At 43.2% G+C, this 25,456-nt stretch overlaps 1 protein-coding gene across 1 annotated transcript in view; it reads right to left on the minus strand.

Moving 5' to 3' along the window:
* The window catches only part of CELF2 (CUGBP Elav-like family member 2), a 694,215-nt gene extending 669,362 nt beyond the window's left edge, over positions 1 to 24,853 (minus strand). The window contains exon 1 of the mRNA XM_074942653.1: positions 24,647 to 24,853. The gene's annotated coding sequence lies outside the window, so the exon portion shown is untranslated. The remainder of the gene's footprint in view (positions 1 to 24,646) is intronic.
* Between the last annotated feature and the right edge of the window lie 603 nt (positions 24,854 to 25,456).

A 25,456-nucleotide genomic window follows, 5' to 3' on the forward strand; every position in this document is an offset into this window, starting at 1 on the left:
GAGAGATAAGGGCTGGATAGCAAACACGACAGTAATTCACAAATTAACTCTATATGTCATTCCTGGTAGTTTCCCAAACACAAATATATTTTTATTCCTGCTCCCCAAACCTCCCCCAAAATTAAATCCTCTGTCCAAAACACAAAGTTACATAAACTCAGTTAGCAGTCTTGACAAAGAGAACTCAGTATGGAATGGGTGGAGAAGCAGGGGGACATTTACTGGTGAGGACTAGAGCAGGGTAGGAAATGGTTTTTTGAGATTTCAAAATAATTCCCATTCTACAGCACGATGAACCCAAGACCTTTTGAAACTTCCCCCCACAAAAAACAGAGAGACCCATCCCAAAAGAGGGAACAACACAGGTTCAAGTCCTAGATCTTCCTAATTCAAAGCAGGGATTTGAGCCTGGCTTTCCCACATCGCAGGTGAGTATGCCCTAAACACTGGGCTATTGGCTATTCTAATGTGGGTTTTTTCCTCTCTGATTTTGACCAGAAATTCCATCCTGGACCTGAGAAACCTTCCCAATAAAAGTTTTGCCATAATCGACCCTTTACCATGAAAAATTTGTTTTGACAAATCCACATTTTTTGATGAAAAACTACTGTATCAAAAAATTCTCACTCTGCTCTGGTCAGGACTCAGTAGCATGGGCAGATCTGTGTAGGGACAGCTACGGAGACCAGTATTGCCTGTCCCTTGCTAGCCAGTGCAATTAGTACTTTAGAAGACGTCTGAACACTCACCTAACAGCCCCACAGCTGCTCACAGTTCGTAGCCACATGGGCTCTTGAGGGAAACCACAGCTATAATGAACAAGCTCTCAAAGGCAAAGCAAGATAATGAAACATCAAATGTATGTCACTTAGTCAAACATTCAGCTACTGACCCACTAGCTTTATTTAGAATTGTGTGGGTTTACGAGGCACTTGACTGACAGAACAGAAAGCTTCTGAATTCCTCGTTTCCCCCCCAAAACGGAGACAAAATTGGCAGAAGTGCTGCAAGTTTCCCCAAAGTGCTCTGCCAATATATTACTATCCTGACTGCTTGAATGAAGACAAAAGTCTTCTTGCTGCATTCAAACACTGGCCCCTCCACTTAGACTGCCAATTTGTACCAATTGTGAAGGTGGTTTTGTGATGAGAACTTAACTCAGTGCACCAAATCATTTCACTTAGTCCCATGATGAACCGTTCCACTGGTAACAACTGGTCACTGCTAACCTGAGCTGAACCTGAGACAGCAACCAAAAAGGTGAAAGGTCCTGTCAGATTCATTTTATGTAGGAAAAAAAAACAGCCATGGTACAAACTTCTGAGCACATACGAGGATACACAGCCACGATTCCAAACGAAGTGGCAAATGTCAGGAAATGAACTTTTCTAGTTATGGTTTCTACCCAGCTCACACTCACCCCTCAGGCAAAAGTCTGAATCAATAGACAAGCCTTGCATTGTGCTCTAAATGACTGGAAGTGTCAGGCCAACAGAGGTACATTCTGTAGCTGAGGGTCTGCAGTCCCTCAGCATTCAGCAGGGTCCGTTAGTAGAAGGGACCCAGTTGATTCCTTTGGCAGGGCATAGGAAGAGAAGCACTCTAAGCACTCAAACCGTTATATGGCTTTATGAATCAAAACTAGCACCTTGAATTACACTCAAAAACAAATTGGGAGCCAGTGCAGCCTGCAGAGAATAGGTTAGACATTCTCTACATGCTAGTTCAAGTAAGCAAGTGATTAATATATTTACTCCTTGGAATAGGATTTCGCTGTTGTGACAGCACTAGTACTTCTACCCAGTGAAGAAAAATGATTCCACTGAGTCTGAGCCCTATCGGCTTAGAGTCTATACTCTTTTAAAATAACTGAATATCATAAAACCACAATATAGCCAATATTTGCAACCCACCAAAGCAAGGAAACTCTGAAGTGAACTGAAACGTAATGGCTCAGTGTGTCTTACTGAGATGTTGCCAGGCTGCTTGGACAGTACATAAGCTTCAGCCTTAAGCAGCACGTGCTGCAATTCTTTACTTGCAGCCTGTGGAGTTCAAGTTGCAGTTTTAAGTTCTAATACTGAGTTTCTTTTTTTGAGGGAATCCAAGTCAAACCCTTATCTTTTCAGTGGGGTTTTTTGGTACACTTTCAGCTACAGAATCCACTTCTATTTCTGCACTGCCAATGCAAATTCACACACACACATAGCCTCTAGCTAGGCAGCATACAACTTACTGAAGTGATCTCTGTTAGCTAACTCCCTTTAGTCGGGGAGTGGGGGGGTCAGTCCATGAGAAACGGACATGTTTACTCAGAGGCAGAAGTGAGATGAAATTAGGTTGACTAGCCAGGTAGCTACAACCAAGCGATTTGACCAGGGATATGTGGTGTCTGATCCATGCTATTACAGTGGGCGAAGACAAGTGGAAGCAAGGGAAAGAGCCCCTTTAATATGAAGCAACTGGAGGACTTAGGAAAATGATGGCAAAATGGAGTTTATTCCTGGGAGATTAATGATTAGGGTTGGAAGAGACCTCAGGAGGTCACCTAGTCCAACCCCCTGCTCAAAGCAGGACCAACACCAACTAAATCATCTCAGCCATGGCTTTGTCCAGCTGGGCCTTAAAAACCTCTAAGGATGTAGATTCCACCACCTCCCTAGGTAACCCATTCCAGTGCTTCACCACCCTCCTAGTGAAATAGTGTTTCCTAATATCCAACCTAGACCTCCCCAGCTGCAACTTGAGACCATTGCTCCTTGTTCTGTCATCTGCCGCCACTGAGAACAGCCTAATTCCATCCTCTTTGGAACCCCCCTTCGGGTAGTTGAAGGCTGCTATCAAATCCCCGCTCACTCTTCTGTTCTGCAGACTAAATAACCCCAGTTCCTTTAGCCTCTCCTCGTAAGTCATGTGCCCCAACCCGCTAATCATTTTCGTTGCCCTCCACTGGACTCTCTCCAATTTGTCCACATCCCTTCTGTAGTGGGGGCCCCAAAACTGGACGCACTTATCCAGATGTGGCCTCACCAGTGCCAAACAGAGGGGAATAATCACTTGCACACTGAGCAATGGTGCTGCCTTGGCTTTTGGAATTTCACTCGCCTTGAGGTGCGACTCCATCACTGGATCTCCTTCTCAACTGCTGCTATCTACTCTTGGCCTTCCCCGCTCCGAAAAACCACCAATTTTAATACTTTAAGACACTCTAAAATCAACATAAGACAAGAAAGTACAAAAATCCACTGGCACTATCCCTCCTTTGCCTGACTTCCTCGCCATGCACATGGGTAAATGCAGATGAGTTACTCCAAAATTAATCTGGCATAATTGAAATCAGAATTTGGTCTCTTATTTCTCCATTTCAGATAATATTTAATACTTTTTGTAGATTGCTCTCTATTAACCCAGGTTAATATTCAAAGAACCTCACTAAAAATTCTGACTTGTTGGCTGGGGAATCCTCCTCCTCCTCTGAGTATGCTAGAAAGGGTGGCCAAATTTCTAAATAACTATCCTCTTTTTGGCTCTTCTCTTGTGTATGTATCTGGTGTAGAAAGCTTTTCCACTGCAAGGCTAGTCCATATTTTACTAAACCACAATTTTTTCAATCATGTGCAACAGAAAGTTGAGCTGCTAACAATTAAAAAGAAATTAATTGGTCATTCTGTTTAAAATGGAGATCCTTTACTGGATCAAGTAAGCTGGTCAGGGGATCTTTAGGAAGCCGGCATTCCATTCATTTGTATCTCAAATAACAGACAACCCCTCCCTTTATACTGTGCTCTTAAAACACACTGAGCCAAGATTGCTGTTTTACAAGAAAGTTGATAAAATAACACCAGCACTACCACTGTAATTTTGGGTGTTCCCTCAGATTGAACCCAAGACCTCTACCCTCTGCAGCTAATAGCCTTAGCTTGGAGCAGACTCATCTCTTCTGTAGTTCAATTATGGGCAACATGTAACACAGATTGATACCCCCTCATCCCCATAGATAGCATCTGAGCAACTCACAGCCATTAATGATTTTTACCTTTACAACAGCCCTATGCAATAAGAAAGAATTAGCCCCATTTCAGAGATGTGGAGCTGAAACACAAGATAGATTGAGTCAGTGATGGGCAACCTGCGGCTTGCTGGCGGGCCGCCAGACAGTTTGTTTACATTTGCACTGCCGCCTGGAACTCCCAGTGGCCACAGTTCACCATTCCCGGCCAATGGGAGCTCGGGGGTGTGGTGTGGGCTGCAGGGACGTGCAGGTCGCCACTTCCCACAGCTCCAATTGGCCGGGAACGGCAAACCACGGCCACTGGGTGTTGCGGGCGGCTGTGCAAATGTAAACAAACTGTTTGGTGGCTCGCCAGCAGATTACCCTGATGGGCTGCAGGTTGCCCGCCATTGGATTAAGTGATTTACCCTGGTTTGGCACAGTCAGTACTGTTGTCACCCCAGACAAGAGTGCAGCACGTTAATTTATGCTGAGTATATATTACTGCATGCACAGCGGTTAGAATAATGACCACTCAGTCCAGTTTTAAAGTACTCGTGTACAAATCAGTGGGGTGCAAAATAAAAATAAAACAAAGAGAAAAAGCTGTTCTTGAAAGTTTTACTATTATGCAAACCCACAGTCCAAGGATTTTTCCAGGGAACTGTAGAGTTAACTAGCCACAGTTGTAAGTAGTAAATTCATAAATGAATACAAATATGTAGCTGTCATAATTGGCAGATGACACTTCCTGAAGGATAAGCATGTACTCCTCCCCAGCGAAGGCAATGTGCAAAAGCTGCATCTCCTGAGACTTCTAATGTAAAATTCTTTGGCAATTCTTCCTAAGGCAGAATTGTTTTTAATTTAGAAGACAGCAACCTATTTGTGCTAGCGGGAGAAATGTCTCCATTAATTGCAAGATTGTTTATACTCTCTTAAAAGCTCTTTAGACTCAGAGCTTGATCCTGAAGACTTTCCTTAGACAAAATTCCCTTTATGAGATGCTAGACTTTTTTTTTTTTTTTTGCAGGTGACCCCCTGAGTATGGATTGGCAATTACTCCATATCCATTAGTACCATGTCCTGGGACAGAGGTTACTGTCTCTTCTTGTCTCTCTCTGTTGTCTTCTTCTCAGTATGGGTTTTGCTCCCTCCTTTCAGTTTTTCCTTAATTCCCCCTATCTATATATTATAGGTACTTACATGGCCCCCTTACTTTAATGTATTTATTTTTACAACACTTCTGTGAGGCAGAGAAGTGTTGTGATCCCCATTTTACAGATAACTTGCCTAAGGTCACACCGGAAGTCTGTGGTGGAGCAGTGACTTGAACCCAAGTCTCTCAAGTCATAGGCGATAGCCCTGACACGTGGACACTCCTTCCTTTCTTTGACAAGCCTTCCCCTTTGCCTCCTACCCCTTACCAGAAGGCTACCTGCTCCTGGAGATGGGAGGCATCCACAGGTGCCACCCAAGGCCTATCCGAGTGCAGGGTAGGGAATAAAACCTTGGTCTAGTGAGCTAGATATGTTGTATCAGCCTGCAGATGTCACAGCACACTTCCAATTGTTCTTCCTCACCACACCCCAAATTTGGAAACATTGCCCTAGATCAGCGTTTCTCAAACTGGGGTCCACAGACCCCTGGGGCTCCACAAGGGTACTCCAGGGGGCCCGCCGGGCCCGCTGATCAACTTCTCCCCCTCCCTCCCTCAACACCTCCCCCTCCCTCCCTGTGCCTCCTGCACTCCAGAGAACAGCTGTTCAGTGGCATGGAGGAGGCACTGAGAGGCAAGGGGAGGAGTGGGAATGGGGTGCACTCGGGGGCGGAAAGAGGCAGGGAAGAGGAGGAATGGGGTGGAGCAGGAGGAGGAAGAGGTGGGATGCGGCTTTGGGGAAAGGGGTGGAGTGGGGGCGGGGCCTGGGGCTGAGCAGGGAGTTGGGGGTCCATGAAAAAAATTAAATCAAAATGGGGGTCCTCAGGTTGCTAAAGTTTGAGAACCGCTGCCCTAGATATTACAGTGAATGGTGCTGTCTAAATAACTGATAGGGAAGAGCTCCATGTGGCTCGAAAGTTGGTCCAATAACAGATATTACCTTATCCACCTTGTCTCTCTATAGATAATGTAGAGATCAGACATACAACATCTACTGTAAGGTTGTGGCATAGTTTAAAAATATGATCAGAATTAATAACTTTAAACAAGGAGTTGTCTTGTACCTATGCCACCTCTGTCAGTGTTTCTAAGCAGTGAGAACCCTTTTCAGTCGTTGGTGAAATTCATTTATGTGTAAACATCAGCACAAGACTATGCAATCACTTGGGTCGTGCATAGGCATTGTGCTGTCTGAGTAGTGCTGTTCATTCTCTTGTGCATTTGCTCTCCTACTTATTAAAGCCTTGCTGGTATCAGCACAAGCCACCAAAGCTGCATTAGCATCAGAGATGCACCATCAAATTTCCATCAGAGCTAAAGTTTTCTAAAGTTTTTGGGTGTGGTCAGCATTTTGATTTAGACCCATCTCTCATGAGTTTGCATCACACACCTTCCTAAAAATAGTTTAAGCAAGTAGAGTAAATGCTACATTTACTGTACCTTTTTCAGATAAAATACTGTAATATTATTTCCGAATGTGCTTTCACTGAGATTGTGAAAAGTTTTCAGGACAGATACTGGATTTTAGGTTGTACCAGTATGTGGAGTCAGTGGAGTTACTCCAGATATATACTGTATAACTAATAGGGTGACCAGATCGCAAGAGTAAAATATCGTGGCACATCGGGGGTGGGCAGCCACAGACTCACAGCCTGCACCGGAGCCATGGGGAAGGGGGACACACAGCCCTAGGAAGATGCGAGGGGAGCGCATGGTCCCGGCTCCAGCCCTGGCTCCAGCCTTTGCCGCAAGCCGCGGGTCGGGGTGCACAGCCCCGGCTGCAGTTCCACCACAAGCCACGGGTCGGGGATGCATGGCCCTGGCTTCAGGCCCCAGCAGAAGCCGCAGGGCGGGGTGCACAGTCCCGGATGCAGTCCTGCCGCAAGCCACAGGTCGGGGGCACAAGGCTCCGGCTCCAGGCTCTGCCGCATGCCACAGGACAGCAGTGCATAGCCCCAGCTCCAGCCTCTGCTGCAAGGGCGGGGGGGGTCTCAGAGCTGGGGCAGGGGTTGGGGTGCAGGATGGAGGGTTCTGGGAGGGAGTTTGGGTGTGGGAGGGGGCTCAGGGCTGCAGCAGAAGGTTGGGGTGCAGGAGGCGGTCTGGGGTGTGGGCTCCAGATGACGCTTCTCTCAGGCGGCTCCCCAGAAGTGGTGACATCTCCCTCCAGGTCCTAGGCAGAGGCGTGGCTAGGCGGCTCCGCATGCTGCCTTGCCCACAGGCATTGCCCCCACAACTCCCATTGACTGCAGTTCCCAGCAGATGTGGCAGTTCCCACATCAGTTCCCAGCCAACGAGAGCTGCGGAGATGGTGCTCGTGGTGGGGGCAGCTTGCAGAGCCCGCCTGGTTGTCCCTACACCTAGGACCCAAACGGTGATGTCGCCACTTCCGGGGAGCTGTGCGGAGCCGGCCAGGTAAGGAGCCTGACAGCCCTGCACCAACTCGAGGCTTGTCAAATGGTGTCTGATCTTACATTAGTCAGGGTGCGGGACTGAGAGTTAAATATCAAGACAGTTCTGATTTTATCGGGACATCTGGTCACTCTAGTAACTAAGATCAGAATCTGACCTTTCATGTATTATAGTTAAGGAAGTCGTGTATAAATAGTTTCATGTTTTTAGGACTCATGTTAATGTTATAGCAAGTAGCTTATTACAAATAAAAGGCTTGGTCTTAGAACTCTGTTCTTCTTGCTTATATTGTTACCTCTTTTGGCCTGAGCAGCTAGTCAAATTTTGGGGCCCTGAGGATGTTCCAGCTGAAAGTAGAGATTGAGGGAGTCTGGTATTTTCTCTGCTGCAGTTTTGTTTGTTTACAAACACCGTGCAAAATCCTGAGTCCAAATTCCATCCAGGGTCAGGCACCAGGCTTGCCTCTGATCCTTTAGACTGTCTCTGTCTCTCAGTTTTTCTGTTCTGCCTTCCCACAGACATACCCCCTTACACAGAACACAATTCAGTCAAAAGCTCCTGGCTGGGTTCACACACTCTTTTTATCTTAGGCGGTGGTTTTAACTCAACCCATCACAAGGTTCCACTCAGCTCAGATTATATTGTGAGCTCTTTGAAGTAGGAGCTGTCTATATTTTGCATTTTGTACAGCACCAAGCACATTACCAGGATGTAACTAGTACTAATAAAGCCTTCCATGCATGAAGCTACTGTTAACTACAGTGAGCATTTCACACTCCCAGTAGTTGCAGGATTGAGTCCTGAGCATAGAAGCCTTGATCCTGCAACAATGAAATCAGTAGGAATGTTTCTGTTGACTAAATGTAGGCTCAAGCTCAGAGGGTAGTGTAGTCTAGTGGATACAGCACTAAACTGGAGAGCTGCCACTGACTTGCTGTGTGAATTAGGAAATTCCTTTCGTCTCTCCATGTCTCTGTTTTCCCTCCCATCTTCTGTCTCTTTTGACTATTTAGATAAGGGATCGGCAACCTTTGGCATGAGGCCCAACAGAGAAATCCGCTGGTGGGCCGGGACAGTTTGTTTACCTGCAGCATCTGCAGGTTCAGCCAATCGCAGCTCCTACTGGCCGCGATTTGCCATTCCAGGCCAATGGGGGCTGCGGGAAGCGGTGGCCAGCACATCCCTTGGCCCACGGCACGCAGCGATTGGCCGAACCTGTGGAGGCTGCAGGTAAACAAACCGACCTGGCCCACCAGCAGATTTCTCTGATGAGCCGCATGCCAAAGTTTGCCGATCCCTGATTTAGACTGTAAACTCATTGGGGCAAGGGTTGTTTCTGATTATAATCTGCATAGCACCCAGTTCTCTGCATCCTAATCTCAACTGGAGACTCTACGCATCACCATAATACAAACAATAAACAACCGCCACCACAGAATACAATTGGCTGAGAAAATGGTATATAGAAAAAGTGTGGAAACAATTTAATTTTGGATATTTTAGATTCAGAAAATTTGACAACTCAATCAAAGTAAACATATTAAACAAACTACACTCCAGGGATATATAAAAGCCCTTTTTTTCTTTTTTAAATGAGAAATCCGTTTTAATTAAATTTCCTTACTAAACAACATGTGCTTACAACAGTTGAAAATGACAGATATCTTTCAAAAAATTAGTCAAATCATGGTAATTCTCCCCATCCCCCTACACATTGTGTGTTTGAGGAATTAAGGACATTTTTTTTCTGATGTGTTAGAAAGCTATCTAATGTTTTAAAAAAATCAATAGTCTGATAAAAGAGGTCTTCCACACAGACTGTTAAATAAAGTTGGAAACTCTTTGGTAGACAGATTTTCTCAATGCAACTTTCTTCTGTGGGACTGTTAGTGTTCATGGAATACTGCATAATTTTAAAGGCTTATGCTTATAAAGGCCAATCATGTATTAATTCATTTGGTATTCATTGTGAGATCTTTAATCATGATGGATTAATTTGTTATAAATGTGGATATAATATGTTATTTCTGTACTGTCATTTAGTAATTAAAGAGCCTGTTATTATTTCAATCACTGCCCAGATGTGTATCAAGTTACAATGTTTTGCTCCATGGTGAATTATGTTACACTGTGTATAGGACAATGACATTTCCTTCAGTTTTTGAAGAGTAAACCTTTGGGGTAGCAGGAATATATAACATAATAATACTTTGCTCTGACGTTGTCCTTTGAAATTGTCTTTTTGAGATTATTCATTTCAAATATTAAGAGACAGACAGATGGTTGCTTTAAATCACATCCCTCATTGTGGGCCTGGAAAGGCTCCAGAGATCTCACCCTGTGTCACAGATACTAGGGCAAATGAGTGTGGTGTCAGTGCTTAGCTAGAAGCAGGTGCAGAGGGGCTACACTTTGAATTGGGGCATATACAATGGTGTGGCAGCTTTGTCATCTTTTAAATGCAGGCAGTACACACTGACCAGTGGAGAGGCTGGTAGGGGCATGGAATCACTCACCTCCTGCCAGCTTTTGGGAGACTACTGCCTCTTGCAGTGCTTTTGTTCCCCACTGAGATGGATCACGAGGCTGGGGGAGGGATGGGACGGGGAAAGTTCATTTTGCCCTCATCCCTGTATCTTGTCCATAGCTGGGCACAAATCACACCCTGGTTTATGACTCTCCAAGCTCCTGTAAGCTGGGTAAAGTAAGTGAGCCAGATTGTTGAGAGATCTGGGGTCTGAGCATTGTAGTAACCTCAAGAGAGTTACCCCAGCAAAGAATATAGCCCTGTAATACCATCCCCATATTACAGGTGGACAAAGTCAAGTATGTCAAGGGCAAGATGTCTTGCCCATGTTCCTACAGCAAGTCAGTAGGAAGACTAGGAATATGATCCATGAAAGCTGACCCGCAGTTCCTCACCTTTGGTCTAATCACTGTACATCACTCCTTCCATAAATATACTTTTTCATCTGTGCAACAGTTGGGTTGATATTAGATTAGCACATCACCATGCAGTTTGCCTTAGAGGCTGAAAGCTGCATTTCAAATGTGGGAAAAGTGGTAAAATTACCAAGTCTGTATCTCAAACTGGACACTTGAGAACAAATTGGTCTGTTACTTTGAGCTCATTTTTTAGACTCCCCCTATTGACATTTAAGTAACTGATTCTTTTCCATCATTGTTAGTCGTCGTCTCTTTTTCCTTCCTGTCTGTCAACAGCTTGCTAAATTAAGATTCACAGCCCAGGATAGTTTTCATATGAAGCTGAAAGCAATCAATATGTTTTCTTAGATAAATGGTTATTTTACAAGATAGCGTAAAATGCATAATTTTCAGTGCTATACAGAGCCATGAAGCACAATTTATCATGAGTAACTCATTTAATCTCTGACACATCAGCAGATTTCTTCTTCAAAGAGAAACGTGGAATAAGCGATCCACACTATATGGGATCCTGAAGAAGTCTGTACTGAAAGAAGCTGAAGAGGTCACTATCAAAATGGTACTAATTTATACTTGTACTTGATCACAGAAGATGAAGATGGAGAACTCCTGTTAGATACTATAATGTATCTCCTGGCCAATGCAAGATTGTCCCATGATGAGTGTTTCTACTGCTTTTTCAGCTCTAGTTTTGGCTTGAGTGCCAATTCAAGTTGATTGAGAATTTTTTGATGGAACAATTTTTTCCCTCAGGAAATGCCAATTCATTGAAACTGAAAATTGTCATGAGAAAGGCACAGTTTTGACAACATTGTCTTAGGGAAGGTTTCTCAGGCAGGGGGAAAGAGAGAGAGAGAGGAGAGGCAGTCAGACAGACAGCGAGCCATCCACTTCAGAAAAGCCAATAATATGGTGATTAGGGGCACTCACCTTGTGAGGGGGAGACCCAGGTTTAATTCCCTGTTTTACCTGATTCAGATGGGTGCCTGAGCAGCAGGCTACAGGAAGGATGTTCTTGGGTGGGTCTCTCCTGTTGGAGTTGTTCCACTTTCTATAAATAATTATGTGTTAATTGGGCCAGAGAGACTGACTCTAAAGTCCAGTGATTAGAACACTTACCAGGGATGTGGGAGACCTGGGCTCAAGTCCCTTCTCTAAATCAGATAGAGCAGTGATTTGAAGCTGCGTGTCCCACATCCCAGGTGAAGACCTTAAGCACCAGGCTGTCAGTTATCCGGGGGGCGGGGGGTTCCTCTCTTTTTCATGAAATTTTTTGGTAAATCTTGGTTTCATTACAATGTGGAACAGAAAACTTTTTGAAATCTCAAACATTTTCACAAGAAGGGGAAACCATTTCCCACACAGCTCTCACGATAAGGCTATCCTCCATAGGAGATGAAGAGTGTTTTACAGTCTAACAGATGCACCGGAACCAACACTGAATGATTTTAAACTGCATGAGGCCTGGTAGAGAATCATAGAGGCAAATTCTCTACAGGTGTAAATGGGATCCACTCCATTGACTTCAATGGAGTTTTACCCATTTACACTAGGAGCACATTTGTCCCTTAGGAGGGAAAAAAGTAAAGGGTCCAGCTGGCAGAAGGGACTTTCAAGAAAGAACCTGTATGGAGAACAGTGCTGAGAGGAAACATCAACTTCAGAAGAGCAAAGGAGGAAGACCAAAAGAGAGAAGCGGGGGATATGGAGGAAGTTACTGAGGGCCCAATGTTTTCATCAATGCATCACTTATTGGTAAGTCTGCAATGTTCATTTGCTAAAATAATGTGGGAACATGAACTGCCATATCCACTCAGAAAAACTAAAAATAAAGCAGCATTATTAGCCAATGTGCATTCATGATTCTGACTACTGCATTGCCAGAAATAACTTTCCCCTAAATTGGACCTCCTGCATATGCAATGAGACCTGAGCCACTATTACTTCAGATAAGTAGATCTATTGACTAGTTAATCAGTTTTGGGGGATTCTGGAAATATGAAGACTCACAATGTTTTTTTAAAAAAGACTGAATCAAGCTGTCAAGAGGGCAGATCCAACAGTTTTTAAAGTACACAGTTTTCAAAAGTCACACATTCACATGTTTTTTGCGTATGCACAGACTGATGAATGCGTTCCAAACCCAAATTGCTCATGCATATGAGGATTTACTTGAAAAAAGGGTGGGTTCATGCACATATATTGGAGTTTCTGTTTGTTTAGGTCAGGCATGAACAAATTGGGACATTCACTTCTGAAAATTTAATCCACTATCTTTGTTCTCATAAATTTCTAACTATGTCCCCTGTCCTCTTTTAAACTTCCAAGCATACTAGGACTGGCAAGGGATGAAAGTTATGGTTAAGAGCTCCCATAAGAACTTCAGCAGGCTTATTTCAAACTCTCTTTAGAGTTAAACAACAGTGAAGGCCCCAATCCCGCATGCTGTTCTGTGTGGGAGTAGCCAGGCACCCATGTGAAACCCACTGGGGTTTGTCAACACAGAAAAGCTTGCAGGATAATGGACACAATAACTGCCCACAGCTATTAGAAGAATGCAGCCATCGAGGTTGATTAATAATTCCTTATGATGGCATATTAACAATACTCTGTGGGTACACCATGCTTTTCATCTTCAAAACACTTTACAAACATTAATTACAATATGGATCCTGGACTTTGACTCCATCAGAGAACTGATGGGTAGGATCCCCTGGGAGGCTAATATGCGGGGGAAAGGAGTCCAGGAGAGCTGGCTGTATTGTAAAGAAACCGTATCAAGGGCGCAGGAATAAATCATCCCAATGTGCAGAAAGAATAGCAAATATGGCAGGCAACCAGCTTGGCTTAACAGAGAACTATTTGGTGAGTTTAAACACAAAAAGGAAGCTTACAAGAAGTGGAAACTTGGACAGATGAGAGGAGTATAAAAATATTGCTTGAGCATGCAGGGGTGTAATCAGGAAGGCCAAAGCACAGTTGGTGTTGCAGCTAGCAAGGGATGTGAAGTGTAACAAGAAGGGTTTCTACAGGTATGTTATCAACAAGAAGAAGGTCAGGGAAAGTGTGGGCCCCTTACTGAATGGGGGAGGCAACCTAGTGACAGATGATGTGGAAAAGCTGAAGTACTCAATGCTTTTTTTTTTTTTTTGCCTCGGTCTTCACAGACAAGGTCAGCTCCCCGACTGCTGCACTGGGCAGCACAGTATGGGGAGAAGGTGAGCAGCTCTCAGTGGTGAAAGAACAGGTTTGGAAAAGCTGAACATGCACAAGTCCATGGGTCCAGATGCAATGCATCCGAGGGTGCTGAGGGAGTTAGCTGATGTGATTGCAGAGCCATTGGCCATTATCTCTGAAAACTTGTGGCGATCGGGGGAGGTCCCATACTACTGGAAAAAGGCAAATATAGCACGCATCTTTAAGAAAGGGAAGAAGGAGAACCTAGGGAACTACAGCCACACCTCAGTCCCTGGAAAAATCATGGAACAGGTTCTCAAAGAATCCATTTTGAAGCACTTGGGGCAGAGGAAGGTGATGAGAACAATCAACATGGATTCACCAAGGGCAAGTCATGCCTGACTAACCTGATTGCCTTCTATGATGAGATAACTGGCTCTGTGGATATAGGGAATGCGGTGGACATGATATACCTTGACTTTAGCAAAGCTTTTGATACGGTCCCCCACAGTATTCTTGCCAGCAAGTTAAAGAAGTGTGGATTGGATGAATGGATTATAAGGTGGACAGAAAGCTGGCTAGATCATTGGGCTCAATGGATAGTGATCAATGACTCAATGTCTAGATGGCAGCTGCTATCAATCGGAGTGCCCCAAGGCTGGTTTTGTTCAACATCTTTGTTAATTATCTGGATGATGGGATGGATTGCACCCTCAGCAAGTTCTCAGATGTCACTAAGCTCGGGGGAGAGGTAGATATGCTGGATATGTCCAGAGTGACCTAGACAAATTGGAGGATCGGGCCAAAAGACATCTGATGAGGTTCAACAAGGACAAGTGCAGAGTCCTGCACTTACAATAGAAGAATCCCAGGCACTGCTACAGGGTGGGGACCAACTGGCTAAGTGGCAGTTCTGCAGAAAAGAATTACAGTGGAGGAGAAGCTGGATATGAGTCAACAGTGTGCCCTTCTTGCCAAGAAGGCTAACGGCATATTGGGCTCCATTAGTAGGAGTGTTGACAGCAGATCGAGGGAATTGATTATTCCCCTCTATTCAGCACTGGTGAGGCCACATCTGGAGTACTGTGTCCAGTTTTGGGCCCCCCACTACAGAAAGGATGTGGACAAATTGGAGAGAGTCCAGCAGAGGGCAATGAAAATTATTAGGGGGCTGGGGTACATGACTTACGAGGAGAGGCTGAAGGAACTGGGCTTGTTTAGTCTGCAGAAGAAAAGAGTGAGGAGGGATTTGATAGCAGCCTTCAACTACCTGAAGGGGGAGTCCTCAGAGGTTGGAGCTAAGCTGCTCTCAGCAGTGGCAGATGACAGAACAAGGAGAAAAGGTCTCAAGTTGCAGCTGGGGAGGTCTAAATTGGATATTAGGAAACACTGTTTCACTAGGAGGGTGGAAGCACTGGAATGGGTTACCTAGGGAGGTGGTGGAATCTCCTTCCTTAGAGGTTTTTAAGGTCAGGCTTGACAAAACCCTGGCTGGGATGATTTAGTTGGGGATTGGTCCTGCTTTGAGCAGGGGGTTGGCCCAGATGACCTCCTGAGGTCTCTTCCGAGCCTTATCTTCTATGATTCCATGATTATTTCTCACATGTCCCTGGGAGGTAGATAAGTAGGCATTCTCATTCACATTTTACAGAGGGGGAAACTGAGGTAGAAAGGGTAAGTGTGTTATCCAAGTACACAGAAGGACTCAGTGTGAGAGCCTGGATCCTAGCTCCCAGCCTTCTGCTCAATAGACCATGCTTGACTATAAATTAGAAGTCAGTGAATCAATCATTTTTTTAAAATTCTGATGAGCTCCCAGGCTTGAGTCCCACAGATTAAATATGAATTGTGTGAAAATTATTTGCTTTAATCAATTTTAAATTTGCTGACTTTCAATACCATTGAATGTCCCCCATTCTTGTATTATGAGAAACACATGTATAAACGGAAATATAGACCAAATAAGCCATTAGTAGCCATTACCAGGGTTGCAAAAGAAAAGGAGTACTTGTGGCACCTTAGAGACTAACTAATTTATTTGAGCATAAGCTTTCATGAGCTACAGACTAACACGGCTGTTACTCTATTACCAGGGTTGTTACCATACAAGATGGATGATGGGCTACAGTAGCTAACCTCACAGATTTTTTTCCATCTCTACTTCCCACGATTCTGTGAAACCAGAAGTGTTGAGAGAGAGACTTATAAGAGGTTTTTAGTACTTTGAGGTTTGAACCTGGTTGGATGTATAGTGAGAATAGCCTCTGTATTTTCACTGTTGTGCCGAGACAAACTCAGGAAGTACAGAACAAAAGCATGTTATCCCACCATTAAAAAAATCAGAAAGTTTGGTTCAAGTTTGGGATAGTGTTCAGGTGATCTTTATGTATGAGAGAGATCTATTGCCTTATCTCATCCATCACCTTGCCAATGAAGGATATGAGCAGTACTGAATATTTGCCTGAATAAACGTCTCAAGCAATGGGGCTTCTATGACTTCCTAAGGGAAGACATTTTATGGGTTAATACACCAGAAGCCTGCAGAAATTATGATGTTATCCAAAGAAAGGGGGAGATAGCAATGTCAAAATATTTCCTACTTTCTAGGAAACAGATTTATTAGGGCCACTTGCCTGCAAAATTGGGATTTTCTGATATAGAGACAATGTCCGGATCACTCTGGGTCACTAATTAGATCTGAGAGAATCACTAAAATACTATCAATCTGAGATATTTTTCCGGCCCTGATCCTGATCCCTAAGTCACATTTACTAGTGCCTCACTCCACAAGACTACTTGTGGAATAAAGTGCCACTTTATGTGAGTAAAGGATGTGGTGGACTCTCCACCATTTGAAGTCTTTAAATGAAGACTGGATGTCTTTCTAAAATATATGTTCCAGCTCGGCCATAAGTTATGGACTTCATGCAGGAATTACTGGGTGAAATTCTATGGTGTGTGTTATGCAGAAAGTCAGACTAAATTATCATAATAGTCCCTTAAAATCTATTAATCTGGCCCTCAGCGAATACTATTCAGCCAAGTCTAATATTAACCAGCCATTCAAATATAAAACCTAGTCCAGATCCTCAGCTGATGATCACTAAGATCAATAAAGCAATGCTGATTTACAGCAGCTGAAGATCTGGCCACTCCTAGGGCCCGAGTCCAACCCACAGTGAAGTGGGGTTGGGCCCTTAGGTAAGGCTCCCATTGATTTGAATGAGACTTGGATCATGCCCCCATGTAACCAACCTGGAATGCACACTAATAATACATACTTACCATTTGACTAATTGTTGTTGGACATGGGGTAATAACTTATTTTTAGACACATTTACTGCTTGGTTTAATACATTGTGTGTCTGTGTTTTTATTCACTTGCTAATAGAGATCTCCACTGATCCTTTAAGCACCAGCCTATGTTTGCAGCTCACTGCCCTGGCCCTAGCTCTGAAGGATATAACTTCACTGGTGTCACATGAATGATGAATATGGGCACAATAGGCCAAATTCTTTCAGGCGCTGCACATAAGTGCCTGTCGGAAAAATTGTGGCCAGTTGGAGGAGTGTGAGGTGGAACTTGGCCACCTCTATTTTGGCTCCCCGCAAAAATTCATGGAAAGGCCATTTCACAGGTCCTCTATTGTAGGAGCTGCAGAAGGGCATTCTGGAACTGGATGTGGGGCTTGGGGACAGTATAGGCTGCCTATTTATGAGCTACATTCTCTGATCCAGCTATAGGTATAATGCACAGGTCTAATGCAGCTCATACACACTCCTGGCAGGAATAAACCTCACGGTGAGCAGCGCATTCAGCTGCTGTTGGCCAGAATAGGAATTAGTGCTACTGTTGCAGAGTATGAGCATATCAGCTTTGGGGGCAGTTCTAGGATTTGGCCTTATGCCTGGACATCATTACTATCATGCACCTACTCTGAACAGAACCACACTGACCAAAGTCTGCACTGAAAAGATTACACACTCACAAACACCAGTATTTTCAATTTGGCCCTCATACTTCTGACAGCATGAAACTTGGGGAAACACCAGGTGCAGTGTGATGGGAACAGAAAAACCTCCAGATCACCACAAGGGTAAGTTTCAAGAAAGCAGGATAGTCCAGAAGATCACAGCCCCAATTCAGCAAGGCACATAAGCACATGCTTCACTTTAAGCAAATTTTCTAACTAAGGATGCATTGTGTGTTTTGCTGACTAGGGATGCAATTACGTACTTTTGATTACAAACAGAAATATTTTCCTATTTGCATTGGGATCATTATATTGATTTTCTTAAAATCACATTCCAACCAGAAGTGGGACTGATCAGAGAAGTGCAGCACCAGATCCTAACTTCCCCAGAATTTATGGGGGTGGTGGAATCCTTGGATTTTTTGGCCCCAGTCTAGGAAAGTACATGCTTAATTTTACATATGTGAGTAATTCTCCTGATGTTAAAGTTAAAGTTTTAAGCATGGATATGAGCGTTTTGCTGAAATTGGGGCTTACAGAATTATAAGCCAGCCACAAAACCTGGACATAGGTCCAAACTTCACCAAAATTTATGGCTGCTCAGGGCTTATGTTTGGGCCATCTCTGAATTCCACCAGTTATTTTGCTTAAGAGAGGACATGGAATGAGAAGCTATGGATCCAGCAAAACACTTACATGCTTGTTTAACTTTAAGCATGTGTGTACTCCCATTCATGCCAATGGGACTATTCACGTGCTATAATGTTAAGCATATGACTATCCTGCCATCTAGTTCTGCTTTGCTGGATCACAGCCTGTGCAATTATTGCTGCTTTTTACTAGAATGACACCACAGCCCATTGAAATCAGCTGAATGGCTCCTATTGATCTGGATCAAGCCCTAAGTCAGGACTTAAATCAGAGGGAGGAAAAGTTATGTCGTCACTGAGTCTAAGCTTTGATAGCTTGATTAGGTTCCTGAACTTTGGACAGTTGGTCCAATCCTAATATCACTGAAGCCAGTAGAGTTTTGTCAATGACTTCAATGGAAGCAGCACCCAGTAGAATCCAGTACAATTTGTGGCATAAAAATACAACAGTAGAATAGAACATTTATTGCATGAGTATACACCTATAGAATAGCCCACATTTGAAAGTTGTGTGTTGCATGCAGCATGTGGAATAATATATGTATTTCTTTAGAATGCCATGCATGATTATTTTTTTAAATCTGCAGACTAGCAAATGTCCCTAAATGCTTCACATTTGTCTCACCTGCAGTTACAACAAGGCTATGCACAATAGCGTTAACATCTGGCATCTGATCTGGAATGGCCATTCTTCTGGGGTGAGAAGAGGCAGAATATGTTCATTGTTCATTCATTCGTGAGCACCAGTTAAGTAAGGCTGTCAGCTGTGTCCAATTATGGGTAAGAATTTTATAGAGCACTCTTCCCTCTAAAGCTAAGCCGATACAACCAAACCCCATTTTGCAGGCATTCTTAAATTCTTCTTAGCCGTATATAAAATCCCTGAGCTAAGAGATGGCAGGTGCAATGTATTTTCACAGCTCCATTAACAAATACAATTTTGTGGCAACGTGAATCTGCCAGTGAAGCAGTGCGTTTTTGTAATCTCTATGGTTAAAAAATGCCATGCAGGACTTTGCTGTGAATGTGTGATGCCAGTTAGTACAGTAGTGTGATAGAAGAGATAACATTAAAATAGACTTATCAGAAAAGTCAGCAGATTTTAAAGTCTGGGATGTTTTTCTCTGCACGTGCAGTACTGTGGAGGGTGCTGAAGAAAAACTTTGAGACAGAAATAAACGCTTGTTTCACACAAGCCATGACTCTTCTGAAGTGACTGCAAAGAATTTAGGTGAGAATCAGTAGTTTGGTTTGCACAAAAACAGCACCATTGGACTTACCCTTACCCTGCCATCTATTTCTGGTGTAAGACATGTAAGGGTAAAGTCCTTTGGAAAACTTTTGTTTCTTCATATTTTTTTTTCCAATCACAGTTTACTTAAAAATTCAGTGAGTGGGACTGGTTCCCACTCATCCACTGCACATGGAGGGGATCTCAATGTATGAACTCTTCCTCTGTGTATGTAAAACATCTGGTCTACACTTCAAGGTTATACTTTTCAGAGTGGTAGCCGTGTTAGTCTGTATCAGCAAAAACAACGAGGAGTCCTTGTGGCACCTTGGAGACTAACAAATTTATTTGTGCATAAACTTTCGTGGGCTAGAACACACTTCATCAGATTCATGGAGTGGAAAATTCAGTAGTAGGTATATATATATACAATATACATAGTATATTAAAAGATGGGAGTTGCCTTACCAACTGGGGCGGGGGGTCAGTCTCACAAGACAATTCAATTAACAGTAGAATACCAAGGGAGGAAAAATCACTTGAGAGTGGCCCATTTCAAACAGTTGACAAGAAGGTGTAAGTAACAGTAAGGGGAAATTAGTATGGGGAAATTAGTTTTTGTAATGACCCATCGACTCCCAGTCTTTATTCAGGCCTAATTTGATGGTGTCCAGTTTGCAAATTAATTCCAGTTCTGCAATTTCACGTTGGAGTCTGTTTTTGAAGATTTTTGGTGAAGAATTGCCACTTTTAAGCCTGTTATTGAGTAACCAGGGAGATTGAAGTGTTCTCCTACTGGTTTTTGAATGTTATAATTCCTGATGTCAGGTTATACTACTATAGCTATGTTGGGTAAGGGTGGGAATTTTTTATTGACATAGCTATGCCAGCAAAAGCCCTAGTGTGGACAAGTAAACTGTATTTATACCAGCAGAACTTATGCTGGTTCCCTGAACAAGCATAAGTACAGTTTTACTGATATACCTGCATCTAAACCAGGAGATTTCTGCTGGTTTAGCGACACCACTATGCCTATACTGGGTCAACTCTCCTAGTATGAACAAGGCCTGATGCTGGCCCCCTTAGTGAATTGTCAGCAGCAGGAATTACATCTGGATGAGCTTCTACTGCCTGAGCTAAAAGACCTAGCTCCATTAGCCAAGGTTGTAGGAGGCTCATGAACCTCTCTATGTGGCTCAGCCACTGCTAGAGAGGGACTGAGAGCCAAGGGGGTGTGGGTTACGCACCGAGCTCTGTGGTGCTGCCCCCTACCAAAGAATGCTCCACCATCCATGGTCTGCATAGGTGGAGAGATTGTGACTTGGAAGGCCATGGGGAAGAATGGGTGGGCAGGACACACTGTGTTCTCCACCTTCTAGTTCTGTGAAGACCTAGGATCTTCCTTAGAGGCCCCTCTTGAGTTTTTGGGGACCACTACCACTAGGGACAGGGGAAGAGAAGGCATGGCAAAAGTGGGACCAGAGGCAATATAGAGGCCCTGAACTCCCACAAATCCATAGGCATCCAGCAGGCTGGGGGCAGGTCCTCAATACTTCCAAGCCGAAGCATACAAGGATTATGAGCCAGGTCCCCAAAAAGTCATCAGAATGAAACAAAACTCACTGCTACCAGCAGGCCATCAATGCTAGAGATACTGGCATGATTCCAAACCAGCAAGCACTTAAGCCCATACATAGGCTTAAGTGCTTTGCCAGATCAGATCCCAAGTGAAGTCACGGGCATATATACAGAGAGCTGCAAAACTGGGCAGACAGAATCCTACATCAATTTAGTTCATGGTGAATTGGGGATTTGGCTACAGTAGGCCTGATTCTAAATTTCTTGAGCACCTCTAACTTCCACTGATTTCACTGGGAGTTGGAGGTGTGGGAAGAATGCAGGATTAAGCTTGTTTTTTCCTGAAAGCTAATTGATAATTAGCCTGTTTGATAATATCACTGTGAGCTGTCCTTTATATTTTATTAATGAGGGGAAAGTATAATACTTCCTGGCATCTAAATGAGCAGGATTATGGACTGATTACCGGTATGGATGACTGGGCTCTATAGTGAAACCTATAATTTTACAATTTTACAATTTTTATTAAAGCTCTAGTGATGATAACAGTTCTTCACATAGAACAGCAATGTTTCTCTTCTACAGTCTTAACAATTGTAGCTCACAGATTTGCTTTTTCATAGCCTGGTGTTTTCTTATTTCGATGTTATTGATAGGAAGGACTATGGCTTATGTTAGGCAAGAGGTCAAACTAGACTATCGCAAAGGTCCTTTAACACCTAGGAATCTGTGAATTTTTTTTTATAGAGATCAGTTTTAATTCAACTAGGTATTTCCTAAAGCTGTATGGGTTTGTATAGGGAAGTATTAAAATAATTGGCAGCATTATACAATTTGTTTTATTTAGATGACCACATTTAAAGAGAAAGTTCATGTTTTCATCAAGAACTTTTTTTAAAAAAGTACAGTGATCTGGATCATTTTTAGAGATTATGGCCCAAACTCTGCCATGCTCTGTTCCTGTGTTGGACAAGGAAGGAGATAGTGTAGACCCTTGATGGTTCTATGCCACCTGGAGAATCCATCTATAATAGGGGTATGTTATGAAGATCGTTTAATCGCCTTTACACCACTGGAACAGTGTAAAGGAACTATTTTATCAGACAGAATCGGGGCCTATAACTGTATAGTGTAATGTCAACAGACTACAATTTACTCATATTATCTCAGATATGCTTCTAACTGGAAGTTTATATTCGGTGAACACAAATTTATTTTCATAGCAAGAATATTGAATTCAATACTTTTCTCCTCTAATGGATGGGAAGTTAGGATTACAGGGGACAAAGGGAGACTTTTGGGGGCCCTTGCAGACCTTAGCACTTTGGGGACAGGGCTATTGGATGCAGAAATAAGACACAGGAGCGATAGCGATCTAATTTCATACAAAATAGCACAATTCTCCACACGAGTGGTATAAATTTTCTACAGCAAAATATTCTAAAGGAAGAAAGTTTTAAAGTGTGATTGAAATACACACAGTAACAAAGTGTCTGTGGTAGAACTGCTAACACCAACCAATGCACCTTAACCCTATCACCTGCACAAGTAAAATTCCTTAGACCACAAAGCAATGTAAATTAGCATATAGCACAGCCACCATCACCTCTTCTCCTCCTCTAACCAGGTTTTCTAAAGAGACTTAGTGCTTAACTTCTCTGATCACTGCTTAGCCTGACTTGGTCTCCAGATTCTTTGGTTATAATGCAGACTTGGAAAAGTAGATTAAAAACGGGGGAGCTCTGATGTATCACTATGGAGCTGATTAATTTCAAAGTAAATAATGGATGGCTCCAGTACTTTATTGATTAAGGTTGTGGTTTTCAAAGGAGCCCAACAGAGTTAGGGGCTTAAATCTCATTGAAGTTCAATGGGATTTGGGAGCCTAACTCCCTTTTACTCCTCTGAAATTCTCAGCCTATGTAAACATAAGAAAGCATTCTTCCAGGTGGCCAAGCTCAATTCTGTAAATATTTAGTCACGTGAGTAATTCTGACTCATTCAGTTAGCCCCATTGACTTCAGTGGGGTTACTCATGTGAATAAGAGTTGGCAGGATCAGGCCCTAAGGGCATAAACAGCTAATATATATCATTAATAATAATATTAATTTGAAAATGAAACAACCACTTGATCAAGTTTAGGCGGGTGTAGGCCACTTTGTGGGGGAGGGGCAGTTTGCTCATCATCCCCTGTTCGAGACGGTACCGAAACCAAGTGGCGATGCAACTGGGTACACGGGTGTGCAGCGCCGCTCAGATTTGGCCCACCCGCCCCTCAGTCATGACAAAATTTGAGTGAGTGGCATTGCGACCATAAACCTGAGTGTTGCCGTGACCCCATGCACCAGATCACAATGCCTGGAGCGGGGACCTGGGCCCAGCCCCAGCCCCAGCCCCAGGGGACAAGAGCTGTCCCTGTGGGGCAAGTGCTGTGCGGGCTCATTCTCCAATCCCACCCTGGGCCTCTCCTCCTGGTAGTTTTTTTTGGAAGGGGGTCTCAGTTTCAGATTTTGTACTGCTTCCCCCCACCCCCACCAAAAAAACCTCTGTGAGGCAGCGTTAAACAGCCTTCTGTAAGACAGTCCACAAGCTCAGCTTCCTTATTGACTTTAGTAGGGGTTGCAGGTACTCAGAACTTGGCAGGATCAGGCTCTGAAAGTCATACAAAAATGTGATATGACAAGCGAGTGATCTGACTTTTTTTTTAATGCTGCTTATGTTCACTGCTCGATAAGGTCAGAAAGACATTAGAAAGCAGGAGTATTTGAAGGTGCACAACACAAATCTAATAATTGTCATTGACACATTCTGCAACTCTCGACAGAATCAAACTCATTCTTTAACAAAGGCAACATAGGCATTCTGTGTAAAACTTTTTAGCTTCACTAACAGCAACTACTGCTAAGAAATGACAGCTGAACTTTCCCCCTCCCCTCACGTAACAGATGACCAACCTAATGCCTAGAAAGAACTTTCCATAGCACTTAACAACCTATCCCATATATTCTGACCCCAGTAAAACCAAGCTGAAGAATGAATATATATATATATATATACATATATATATATTTAGAAAGTTTCACTGTGGCAGTTCCTGTCTGCCTAGTAAACAGCTGAACAGCCAGACTGATATCCAAGCCTTATAAGACTCCCCCTTAACATCAGTGCTTCAGGCAATTAAAAAACCCCAAACAACTCAAGTATTCTTTCTGACAGGAGTGTGGAATGGTAACCAAAAAACAACCTAGTCCCCATTATCATAGTGCGACAGTCACAGCACTGCTTCTGTGAATTGACTATTTGCCCAGCAGAGAGAAAGCTTCATGAAGACAGGCACGAATACGGTTATTACCCATTTTAAGTAATACGATAAGGTCAGATATCAAGCAATTACACCTTTTCATTACATTCTAACTCCCCACAGCAGGGGGACCTCACTTATGACTGCATTAGATATACAAAAGCTTTCAGCTCCGAAAAAGGAAAAGAAAAGACAGGGAAAGGGGAAAAAAAATTAAAATTTGTCTCACCAGCACGTTGCAGCACCAACTCGCTTGAAGGAATGTTGCCTTTACAGGTTTCTCTTTTAATTATCCTGGAAGCAGAAAGGAGGGAAAAAAACAGAAGAAGCAGGGTTGTTAATTTAACGTGTGCTAGAATCTTTTCAGTTTGTCGCAGAGTAGAAAAAATAATAATAATAAAAAAAAAACCAAAGGAGGGGAAAAAAAAAAAAAGAAGACTCAGTGATTTAAATTTGCTGTCAGTTCAGGCTGCATCATTCTGTCCCGCCCCTCTTCCCACTGGGTTCTACTACCTGCAGGGCTGCAACTGACAGCTAATGTGCAAACAAAAAAAACCGGCAAAAAGCATGCTGGGACCATGCTGTCTGTGTCTCTCTCCACTCCTGATGGCTAAAAATCAGGAGTTGAAAAGGTTGTTTGTTGTTGTTTTTTGCTGGTGGAGGGAGGGTTGGATATGGTTTTTTGCATGACATTTATATTCATTTTAACTGATACAACATAGCACACTACAGAAACTGCTGTTCAATCAGTTGATTTTTCCCCATCAATTTAAAAATGTATCAGACCTGATTGATTTTAATAGCATATTCTGTGAAGAAACACAAATGCATACACATAGTATAAGAGTGTGGGTGTGTGTATACACACACACACACACACACACACACACACACACGTGTGTATGTATTTTCTATCTTTCTATCTTTCACAGACAGTCGTCTGGATGCAAAGTAGACAAGAATAATTAATGTATATAAAACTTTCAACATAACAGTGAGAACTCCGCTTTGGCACAAAGAAATGTTCCCTATTTTGTTT

The sequence above is a fragment of the Natator depressus genome, chromosome 1, assembly GCF_965152275.1.
Source record: "Natator depressus isolate rNatDep1 chromosome 1, rNatDep2.hap1, whole genome shotgun sequence".
NCBI lineage: Eukaryota > Metazoa > Chordata > Testudines > Cheloniidae > Natator > Natator depressus.